This window comes from Salmo salar, chromosome ssa09 (genome assembly GCF_905237065.1).
Source record: "Salmo salar chromosome ssa09, Ssal_v3.1, whole genome shotgun sequence".
Taxonomy (NCBI): Eukaryota; Metazoa; Chordata; class Actinopteri; order Salmoniformes; family Salmonidae; genus Salmo; species Salmo salar.
In genome coordinates, this window is record NC_059450.1 from 18067893 (window position 1) to 18080361 (window position 12469).

Sequence of the window (12469 nt, forward strand, 5' to 3'; positions counted from 1 at the left end):
AAAATTGATGAAAGGTTACCAGATGCACCCTCAATTCATTTAGCAGAAACACATGTATCAGATGTATCAGAGATGGTTACCTAACATACTCTGATTGCACTGTGCATAACACAGAAACACACATTTCTCCAATGGTTACAAATCGAATCTACAATGCATTCGGAAAGTATTCAGACCACTTGACCTTTTCCACATTTTGTTACGTCCAGTCTTATTCTATTCTACACACAATACCCCATAATGACAAAAGCAAAAACAGTTTTTTAGACATTTTTGCAAATGTATTAAAGAAAAATCTGAAATATCACATTTACAAATGTATTCAGACCCTTTACTCTGTACTTTGTTGAAGCACCTTTGGCAGCGATTACAACCTCAAGCCTTCTTGGGTACGACGTTACAAGCTTGGCACACAGCTATGCACAGCTATTTTCAGGACTCTTTCATCAGACCAAAGAATCTTGTTTCTCATGGTCTGAGAGTCTTTAGGTTCCTTTTGGCAAAGTCCAAGCGGGCTGTCATGTGCCTTTTACTGAAGAGTGGCATCCGCCTGGCCACTCCACCATAAAGGCCTGATTGGTGGAGTGCTGCAGAGATGGTTGTCCTTCTGGAAGGTTCTCCCATCTCCACAAAGGAACTCTGGAGCTTTGTCATAGTGACCATTGGTTTCTAGGTCACCTCGCTGACCAAGGCCCTTCTCCCCCGATTGCTCAGTTTTCTGCAGAAGTGTTTTGGTACCCTTCCCCAGATCTGTGCCCCGACACAATCCTTTCTCAGAGCTCTTCGAAGAATTCCTTCAACCTCATGACTTGGTTTTTGCTCTGACATGCACTGTCAACTGTGGGACCTTATATAGACAGGTGTGTGCCTTTCCAAATCCTATCCAATAAATTTAATTCAGTACAGGTGGACTCCAATCAAGTTGTAGAAACATCTCAAGGATGATCAATGGAAACAGGATGCACCTGAGCTCAATATCGAGTCTCATAACAAAGGGTCTGAATACTTATGTAAATAAGGTATTTCTGTTTTTTATTTTTAGTATATTAGCAAACATTTCTAAAAACCTGTTTTCACTTTATCATTGTGGGGTATTTGTCATTATTTATCATTATGAAAAAAAATGTTTTTAATCAATTTTAGAATAAGGCTGTAACGTAACAAAATGTGGAAAAAGTAAAGGGGTCTGAATGCTTTCCGAATGCAATGTATATAAAATGTTCCATCCATTTGAGCAGCAGCAGGATAATGTGGCCTGCTGTGAGCTGTGACCCTCTCCTCAAGGCTGTCTGGGGAATAGACGCACAGGCACTTTATTGATTGTCTGGAGATATTTACAGGCTGGGTTGGCGTTTACAATCCTGTTGGAAAAGGATTCATATTTGTGGCATAGAAAAGTATAGGACCACTATAGAATAATCAGATATTTTTTTACTCAATTGTGTTAAATAAATGAGAAACTTTACATAATTTCTTCATTAAAAAAAGTATCTGCTTACCACATAACACATTTCCAATGCTCTTTTCATTCTAGATATTATAGCTTTAGTCTTATTACATTACTATAAGGACATTGGAAATAATACCGATTATATGTTCAGGAATATTAACATTTAACGAAATGTAATACTTAATTAGCTTTCTTAGTATTGAATTACAGAGATTCAAAGCATAATACATCCCTTTCCTGCAGTCTAATGACAAACTTGCCCACCAAGTAGGCTCATGGTTGGAATGTTGTTAATATCTTTCATAATTTCATAATTAATAAAAGTTAGTTTTTTTTACTCCGAAAATTCTGTATTTCTATATCAAACGGTTTTTGTTATATTTCAGTCTTCTCTTATGTATATAAAGTGCAATATTGGGATACAAACTTAAAATTCAATACATTTAAACTCTATATCTGACATGGTACAGATATCTTCTTATTTTAAGCCCATAACCATGTGATTGAGGTGGATACCTTTGTTCAAAGTAGATTTTTTTAAGACTACCAAGAAACACTTTGTGTTACCCTGTTCATGTTTACAGTCTGTTTCACATCATTTATGGTGTTTGTGTGCACTTGCAGAAAGTTCAATTTCATAGGACTCTTTTTTTGGGGTCCTCGCGCTTGGTTATTATCCCCACTAGAGGGCAGCAATGGATAAGTGAAATTCCAAAGTTTCCAGAAGGGATGTGAAAGAACAATGGGGGAATTTGGAAGAACTGAATCAAACATTTCTGTCATCTGAGAATTTATGGTTTACATTGATAATTGATGATTATGATTACATCACATGCAATGCTTTCTGGTGTCCTCTGCAAATCACGGTGCTATAGAAATTAAACTATGATTTACAGCCTTTCAGTGCTTCATGTAACAGTAAGAATGGAAAAATACAACTTTTTGGCTGTGTTGTCCTTAATGACCAAGTCCCTAAACTTGAATCATGACACGTAAAGCCTCGGTCTTTGTGATCTCTATTAAAGCTCACAGTGATCTGGGGGTGTAGGGGTTAACAGGATGAGGAAGCAGCACCCACTGAGTTAATGCTCCATTTCAACGTCTCATCATTTCATAACTACCAGCATACAACAGGGAAAAATCCATGTGAATGGGAAACTTGTCTATCATCCCATTTGTCAACAAAAAAGACAGCAAGCATGGCGGTAACTTCAGCAATGATTGTTGTTTATGGTAAGAACAAAATACAAATTGTAAATACAAAATGTATTCTGTTCATCTTCCTTTTGATTAAAAGTGAAAACAGCTCTGGATATAGGCTACTTTTTGGGGGGGGGAAAAATTGAAAATTATCACAAGCCTTCTAATGACCTCCATGTTTGATGGTGTTTCCCTGTTCGAAACATGAATGCACCCAACTCGTATTTAAGACTTCACAACTGGTAATTAACAACTTCCCACTTGGTTATAAACGCAGCATGAGTTACACTGACGTTTGGCCTGAGTCTTCTTATTCCGACAGCAGGCAGCTCCTCCCCCTGGAGTGGCGGGAAATCATGGTAAGAGAGAGAGGGGGGACTGCAGTAGCTGAACCTAATAAGGAGCTTATCTACTACTCTCTACTTGCTGCAATCGCGTTGCCCTGGCAACATACCAAATGCAGCACTTAGGAGGAAGGGGAAGAAAAAGAGAGAAAGAATATTATAGCCCCTGCCCCACACCCTCCCTGTTTTGGCGTGAGACAGATAGAGATAAAACTCTTTCACAGCAGTAGGCCAGTGGGTGGGGACTAAAGCATGCATGAGTGGAGGGTCAGAACAAAGAGGCTAGCATAGAGCGCACACACACACACACACACACACACACATAAACCGATCCCTGAGGGTAGAAGCCAAATGATCTTAACCTTAATCAACCCTTAAAATAACTGCCCAAGTCTGTCTATTCATCCATTCTCTTTGTTCTAGCTAGTATCTAGGCAGGATAATTAGTCTACACCTCTTGCTCCTCCCCAATACGGGGCGGCAGGTAGCTTAGTGGTTAGAGCGTTGGGCCAGTAACTGAAAGGTTGCTAGATTGAACAGTTAACCCACTGTTCCTAGGCCGTCATTGTAAATAAGAATTTGTTCTTAACTGACTTGCCTAGTTAAAAAAAATACACCCACATATATACATATGCACACCTTTTCCTTGTTTATATAGGCATGTTATAACACCTCACTCAGACTCAAAACGTGTTGAAAATTCACTTTCTGAGAGAGGACATTCTAGTCTAGAGATACCACCACAGTCAGCAGAGAGAGACTACAGTCCAGACGTTCCCTATCACTTCCTGCCTCCGAGGGGCCCTATACAAAAACAGGAAGTGTGAACTGCCTCTGTGTTCCCACTTCCCAGGGCTAAAACCACAATTCTACAGCACTACACACATGCAGCCACTGTCAGAGGTGGCACCACAGGTCCCAGAGTGGTCTGGCAGCTAAAATAGCTCAGGTTTAATCTGGGCTATGATGGGACCAGAGTTTTTCTAATCAAGTCACATATATATTTTTTTAAACTCCTGGCCTTTGGTATTTAGTATTTTATTAGGATCCCCAATTAGCCACTGCCAAGGCAGCGGCTACTCTTCCTGGGATCCAAACAGGAAACAAAACACAACAAATTAAATACATCATTTACATAACACTACATAATACAATACATGATACATTACATAATACAATACAAAATATAAAAAATGTCTGTGCCGTAAGGTTTTCTTATATCTGTTCTTTATCTGCTTGAGTCCAAGTCCGAGTCACCAAAGGTCAAGTCACGAGTCCCTATGGCTGAAGTCTGAGTCCTGGTCCAAATGCTCAAGTCTGAGTCACTGGATACACATTAACTCAAAGTTTTTTACCCAGTCAGATAATGGCAAGAGGAATTTAGTCAATAAATAGTTTGCTATCTTTTTTCTGTGCCATCAAATGTTTGCGTAAAGGCTACTAGTAATGTAACCATGGCCACATTCTTCAACATTGCAGATAGAAACCCCATGAATAGAGCCAATGTTATTCCTTATTCAGCATGTCAGAAAGGTATGCATATTTCTATTTTAACGTTCCAAAACCGTGCGTCCTGCTGAACTTACCCCACATTGTTACCTACAGTTAACTAATGAGGTAACATGACTGAACAAGGTGTTGCCTAAACAAATGGTGAACGGTCTGGTCCATAAGTCCGCGATATGCTTTACGAATGTAAAATATGGCCTGCCAATGCACGTACGGGCCATGTGTTTGAACGGTAGCCTAAGGGCCAGAATCAAGCCGTTTTCTTTGAGGAAAAGAGGGAGATTTGGCTACCTGGCTACAGTTCTGCTAGACAGGTTGCCTAGCGGTTAACAGCGTTTGGGCCAGTAAACCGAAAGGTAGCTGGTTCGAATCCTCGAGCCAGCAAGGTGGAAAAATCTATTACTCTACTCTTGAGCAAGGCAATTAACAACAACTGCTCCATGTGGGTGCCTATAATGTAAATCAAGGCAGCCCTCCACACATCTCTGATTCTGATGTATTCAGTTGTGCAACTGACTAGGTATCATCCTTTCCTCATGAAATGCAGTGGGAAATGTGGGAGGGTTGAGCAAGTCTACAAATTCGAAGATAGCCTACGCATGGGAGAGAAAAACATAGCTAGACTGTTCTTCTACTATTAAATTCAAAGCTTCTATTGTTTTAATTTCGTAAAGCAGCTTGTATTTCTGTACCAGGCAAAGGGTAGCTAACTAGAAGGGTGGCGGTGAAGCAAAAGAGTCGCCTGTGCGGTGTGTAGGTTAAAATCAGAGGCGGAGCCAGAGCAGAGCACAGCCTGTCTGCCTGCCTGCCCACTGTCATCGCTTGCTCCCCCGCAGCTCACCAGCTGATGTAGGATGTGTTTGCCAGGTGTGGCTGTCCTTCCCACTGCTGAACAGAACTGCGCTGTGCATCTGTGCTGCTAATATTAATTGTGCTTATCACTGAAAAGCTCTCAATCTCTCCAAAAACTCTTGTCCAGTCCACTTATTAGTCCGATTTTAGTCACAAACATTGTCTCGTCTCATTTTAGTCAACTGAAAGAAAACAATATTTTAGTTTAGTTACAGTTTTTTCTGGGTCTATTTATTCAGTTATAGTCTCAGCAATAGAGAGCGCGTCTTCAGCTTTGTGCGTTGTGCCCAGCCTGCACGACCTGCGATTTCCATGAATCTGATTGGTCAAGACATGCACAGAGCCTGTAGCAGCACTCCAACGTGAAGAACAGAGAAGTTGTGCGCGAGTTGACAAATCATGAGACAAATTGATAAAAGAAAACTGCACTTTCCCTCTCTTTTAAAATTTTTGCAGCGATATATTTTATTATACCAAATCAAAAGTGGTGTGGTGCTGCCACAACTGACTGAATATTGCTGGGGCAAATGCCGCTCGCCACACGTTTTCTGGCAGCCCTGGCTGCTGTTGGGAAAAAAGTGTTGTGACTGTTGTGCACTGAGGCAGGACAGACAGAGACTGGGAATGGTGGTCAGAGGAGAGCACAACAGTCTACAGGCTTAACTTTCAAATCTGGTATCTGACATGAGCTCACTCACTTGTTATCTCTCTCTCTGTTCTCCCACTTCTTTATCTAGTCTGTCAGTCTATCTCTTTCTTCCCCCCCTTCTCTCTCTTTCTCTATCAGTGTGGAATTAGCTATTGCGTGCATGCTGGTGGTGGGGGGAGAGAGAGACTGATTAGTTAGGGTCTGGCTGTTGCTTCATTAGGGACAAAGAACAGGGGGGCCAAAAAGAGCCTATGTGACAACTAAGGGGTCGCAGGGGGTTAAATGGGGTGGGGGAGGGGTTCATTCCGCTCTGAGGAGCTTGAGGGTGTAGAGGGGGGAGGAAGATCTTCAATGGGACGAAATTCAAAAGATGCAGCACGTTTCCTGACTCCCGACTACAACTGAAGCAATTTTATTCTGTGAAACGCTGCGGATCTGAACAAAGAAACATCTGCTTACTGACAAAGCATTCAGACACAGCAACAGCTCTCCGCTGAGATGCTTCAGATTGGTTTAAAAACTAGCAACAGGTTAAAGTGGCACTCCAGTTTCATTTTCACCTCATTTATCACATGCTTTACTTAAATGTTTAATCAAAACTTAATCTCAATAGATGGTCCAAGTATGATATGAAAATGACATGGCACAAGTGAGGGGGGGTGGGATGTGCCTTTTCCTCTTTTGTCCTCTATTGCTCCTCTATTGTTCTTGCAAGGAAGGGGGGTGCCTGATGACATCACATCAGTCCAACATGAATGCCCTACTCCTTGAAGTTTGCAGTTGTGTCTAAAAAAAACTGCTCCAAACATATTTTTGTGTACATCACTGTATGTATACTTGGGGTATTATTTTTCAATAAGAAAAGTTTTAAAAAAATAGCTGGAGTACATCTTTAAGAATTAAGGAAATATATAGAATAAAACATGAGTTAGGTCAGATTTATGGTAGACATTGTTGGAGAAAAAAAACCGATGTCATTGTTGTCATATAAACTCAGCAAAAAAAGAAACGCCCCTTTTTCAATCCCTCCATCTTTCAAAGATAATTCGTAAAAATCCAAATAACTTCACAGATCTTCATTGTAAAGGGTTTAAACACTGTTTCCCATGCTTGTTCAATGAACCATAAACAATTAATGAACATGCACCTGTGGAACAGCTTACAGACAGTGGGCAATTAAGGTACAGTTATGAAAACTTAGGACACTAAAGAGGCCTTTCTACTGACTCTGAAAAACACCAAAAGAAAGATGCCCAGGGTCCCTGCTCATCTGCGTGAACGTGCCTTAGGCATGCTGCAAGGAGGCATGAGGAATACAGATGTGGCCAGGGCAATAAATTGTAATGTCCGTACTGTGAGACGCCTAAGACAGCGCTACAGGGAGACAGGACGGACAGCTGATCGTCCTCGCAGTGGCAGACCACGTGTAGCAACACCTGCACAGGATCGGTACATCCGAACATCACACCTGCGTGACAGGTACAGGATGGCAACAACAACTGACCGAGTTACACCAGGAACGCACAATCCCTCCATCAGTGCTCAGACTGTCCGCAATAGGCTGAGAGAGGCTGGACTGAGGGCTTGTAGGCCTGTTTTAAGGCAGGTCCTCACCAGACATCACCGGCAACAACGTCGCCTATGGGCACAAACCCACCGTCGCTGGAACCAGACAGGACTGACAAAAAGTGCTCTTCACTGACGAGTCGCGGTTTTGTCTCACCAGGGGAGATGGTCAGACTTGCGTTTATCGTCGAAGGAATGAGCATTACACTGAGGCCTGTACTCTGGAGCGGGATCGATTTGAAGGTGGAGGTACTCTGGAGCGGGATCGATTTGGAGGTGGAGGGTCCGTCATGGTCTGGGGCGGTGTGTCACAGCATCACCGGACTAAGCTTGTTGTCATTGCAGGCAATCTCAATGCTGTGCTTTACAGGGAAGACATCCTCCTCCCTCATGTGGTACTCTTCCTGTAAGGTCATCCTGACATGACCCTCCAGCATGACAATGCCACCAGCCATACTGCTCGTTTTGTGCGTGATTTCCTGCAAGACAGGAATGTCAGTGTTCTGCCATGGCCATCGAAGAGCCTGGATCTCAATCCCGTTGAGCACTTCTGGGACCTGTTGGATCAGAGGGTGAGGGCTAGGGCGATTCCACCCAGAAATGTCCGGGAACTTGCAGGTGCCTTGGTGAAAGAGCGGGGTAATATCTCACAGCAAGAACTGGCAAATCTGGTGCAGACCATGAGGAGGAGATGCACTGCAGTACTTAATGCAGCTGGTGGCCACACCAGATACTGATAGTTACTTTTGATGTTGACCCCCCCTTTGTTCAGAGACACATTATTCCATTTCTGTTAGTCACATGTCTGTGGAACATGTTCAGTTTATGTCTCAGTTGCTAAATCTTGTCGTGTTCATACAAATTTTACACATGTTAAGTTTGCTGAAATTAAACACAGCTGACAGTGAGAGGACGTTTCTTTTTTTGCTGAGTTTATGTAATACAGTGAGGGAAAAAAGTATTTGATCCCCTGCTGATTTTGTACGTTTTCCCACTGACAAAGAAATGATCAGCCTATAATTTTAATGGTAGGTTTATTTGAACAGTGAGAGACAGAAACACAACAAAAACATCCAGAAAAACGCATGTCAAGAATGTTATAAAATGATTTGCATTTTAATGAGGGAAATAAGTATTTGATCCCTCTGCGAAACATGACTCAGTACTTGGTGGCAAAACCCTTGTTGGCAATCCAGAGGTCAGACGTTTCTTGTAGTTGGCCACCAGGTTTGCACACATCTCAGGAGGGATTTTGTCCCACTCCTCTTTGCAGATCTTCTCCAAGTCATTAATTTTTCGAGGCTGACGTTTGGCAACTCGAACCTTCAGCTCCCACCACAGATTTTCTATGGGATTAAGGTCTGGAGACTGGCTAGGCCACTCCAGGACCTTAATGTGCTTCTTCTTGAGCCACTCCTTTGTTGCCTTGGCCGTGTGTTTTGGGTCATTGTCATGCTGGAATACCCATCCACGACCCATTTTCAATGCCCTGGCTGAGGGAAGGAGGTTCTCACCCAAGATTTAACGGTACATGGCCCCGTCCATCGTCCCTTTGATGCGGTGAAGTTGTCCTGTCCCCTTAGAAGAAAAACACCCCCAAAGCATAATGTTTCCACCTCCATGTTTGACGGTGGAGATGGTGTTCTTGGGGTCATAGGCAGCATTCCTCCTCCTCCAAACACGGCAAGTTGTGTTGATGCCAAAGAGCTCCATTTTGGTCTCATCTGACCACAACACTTTCACCCAGTTGTCCTCTGAATCATTCAGATGTTCATTGGCAAACTTCAGACGGGCATGTATATGTGCTTTCTTGAGCAGGGGGACCTTGCTGGCACTGCAGGATTTCAGTCCTTCGCGGCGTAGTGTGTTACCAATTGTTTTCTTGGTGACTATGGTCCCAGCTGCCTTGAGATCATTGACAAGATCCTCCCGTGTAGTTCTGGGCTGATTCCTCACCGTTCTCATGATCATTGCAACTCCACGAGGTGAGATCTTGCATGGAGCCCCAGGCCGAGGGAGATTGACAGTTCTTTTGTGTTTCTTCCATTTGCGAATAATCGCACCAACTGTTGTCACCTTCTCACCAAGCTGCTTGGCGATGGTCTTGTAGCCCATTCCAGCCTTGTGTAGGTCTACAATCTTGTCCCTGACATCCTTGGAGAGCTCTTTGGTCTTGGCCATGGTGGAGAGTTTGGAATCTGATTGATTGATTGCTTCTGTGGACAGGTGTCTTTTATACAGGTAACAAGCTGAGATTAGGAGCACTCCCTTTAAGAGTGTGCTCCTAATCTCAGCTCGTTACCATATAAAAGACACCTGGAAGCCAGAAATCTTTTTGATTGAGAGGGGGTCAAATACATATTTCCCTCATTAAAATGCAAATCAATTTATAACATTTTTGACATGCGTTTTTCTGGATGTTTTTGTTGTTATTCTGTCTCTCACTGTTCAAATAAACCTACCATTAAAATTATAGACTGATCATTTCTTTGTCAGTGGGTAAACGTACAAAATCAGCAGGGGATCAAATACTTTTTTCCCTGACTGTAAGAGCATCAAGTACCAAGGTGCTTGTTTATAAATCAAAAGAGGTTTGAATTCTATTTTGCATGTTTAGTTCCAATAAGTGGTATGGGAGTACAAGGTTTCTTTCGGTTTCAAAATCAAAACCACAGCCCTAGAGATCAATCTTAGTATTCATAGTTCCCTCACACATGCACAAGAACACACTACACACCCTCTCACACATTCTGTATGCAACGTTGCCAGGGTGAGGGTAATAGACCAGCTGTCCAAGCTGAGGCCCCGTTCCCCCTCTCTTGTAGCCCTGATCAACCATTCAGCTCCATGGCTAGCCTACATCACAAGTGCTAAACCTACTCTCACGTCACTGCTAGGACAACCTGCAGTAGGCCTACTCCTCTGACTCCTGCATGCTTCCAACAACACTACTGACTATCATATTGTGTTTACATTCATCTACATTTTTCCCAATACCACACCTTGCCCTTTGAATATGGAACTGGGATGAAATTTGATCCCTGTGGCCCTGTCTTGACTACAACTTTCTGGTAGCCCTCAGATTGGTTCAGAGTGGATCTGTGTTCTACCAGTCCCTGGCTAGGTAGTGGTGCACTCGTTGTCCAGGTCTGGGGACCTTTTGACAGGATCATTATTCTCAGCACTGTCTGGGCACAGATGGCTATGTTGTTAGGATTATCTCAAGATTAAACAAACAAGCTGAGAGGACAGGACTGCCACTTCATAGTATCAACTCCTTCCTAATATTAAGTTACACCCCCTTTTGTCCTTAGAACAGACTTAATTCGCCAGGGCATGGAATCTACAAGGTGTAGAAAGTGTTCGACAGGTATGCTGGCCCAAGTTGACTCCAATGCTTCCCACAGTTATGTCAAGTTGGCTGGATGTCCTTTGGGTGGTGGACCAAGCATCAGCTGTCAGAGCAGCTTACCGATCACTGTACCTGTACACAGCCCATCTGTAAATAGCACACCCAACTACCTCATCCCCAAATTGTAATTATTTCGCCTTTATGGCCTATTTATTGCCTTACCTCCCTAATCTTACTACATTTGCACACACTGTACATAGATTTTTCGATTGTGTTATTGACTATACTTTTGTTTATCCCATGTGTAACTCTGTGTTGTTGTTTTTGTCGCACTGCTTTGCTTTATCTTGGCCAGGTCGCAGTTGTAAATGAGAACTTGTTCTCAACTGGCCTACCTGGTTAAATAAATGTGAAATAAAAATAAATAAATAAAACCAACAATCAAATCAAATAAAAATGTATTGGTCACATACACATGGTTAGCAGATGTTATTGGTCACATACACATGGTTAGCAGATGTTATTGGTCACATACACATGGTTAGCAGATGTTATTGCGAGTGTAGCGAAATGCTTGTGCTTCTAGTTTCGACAGTGCAGCAATATCTAACAGGTAATATCTAACAATTCTACAACAACTACCTAATACACACAAATCTAAGTAAAGGGATGGAATAAGAATATGTACATATAAATATATGGATGGGCCATGACCAACCGGCATAGACGAGATGCAATAGATGGTAGAAAATGCAGTATATACATCTGGGATGAGTAGTGCAAGATATGTAAACATCATTATTAAAGTGGCATTTTTGATACACACGGGAAACTATTGAGCGTGAAAAACCATCAGCGTTGCAGTTCTTGACACACTTAGAACAAATCAAATCTGATGACCAGGTCAATCCAGCTATGATCCCTTATTGATGTCACCTGTTAAATCCACAGCAGCATTGCAGTTTTTGACACACTCAAACCGGTGTGCCTGGTACCTACTACATACCCCGTTCAAAGGCACTTCAATCTTGTGTCTATTCATCCATTTCTCAAGGTTTAAAAATCATTATTTAACCTTTCTCCTCCCCATCATCTAAACTGATTGAAGTGGATTAAACAGGTGACATCAATAAGGGATCATAGCTTTCACCTGGATTCACCTGGTCAGCCTATGTCATGGAAAGACAGGTGTCCTTAATGTTTTGTACACTCAATGTATATCAGAGAGGACTTGAGAAACAGAAATATGGAGATAAATATAAAGGCACTGGAGACAGGGAGATGGTGTGTTTGTGTCTGTGTATCTGTGTGTGTGTGTGTGTACCACTGCAGCCCCATGGCCTCATTAGGGTCAGATGGACAGTGACTGCCAGGGGCCAGACAGAGTTCCAGTGACACAACCAGGATGGAATGTTGGTCAGTGGGCAGAGAGAGAGAGAGAGAAATGGAGGACTGCAATCAGGAAGTTTGTGTGTGTGCGTGTGTGTGCATGCGAATGTGAGTGCATCCATGTAAAACAGGCACAATCTCCTCTCCTCTCTCCCTTG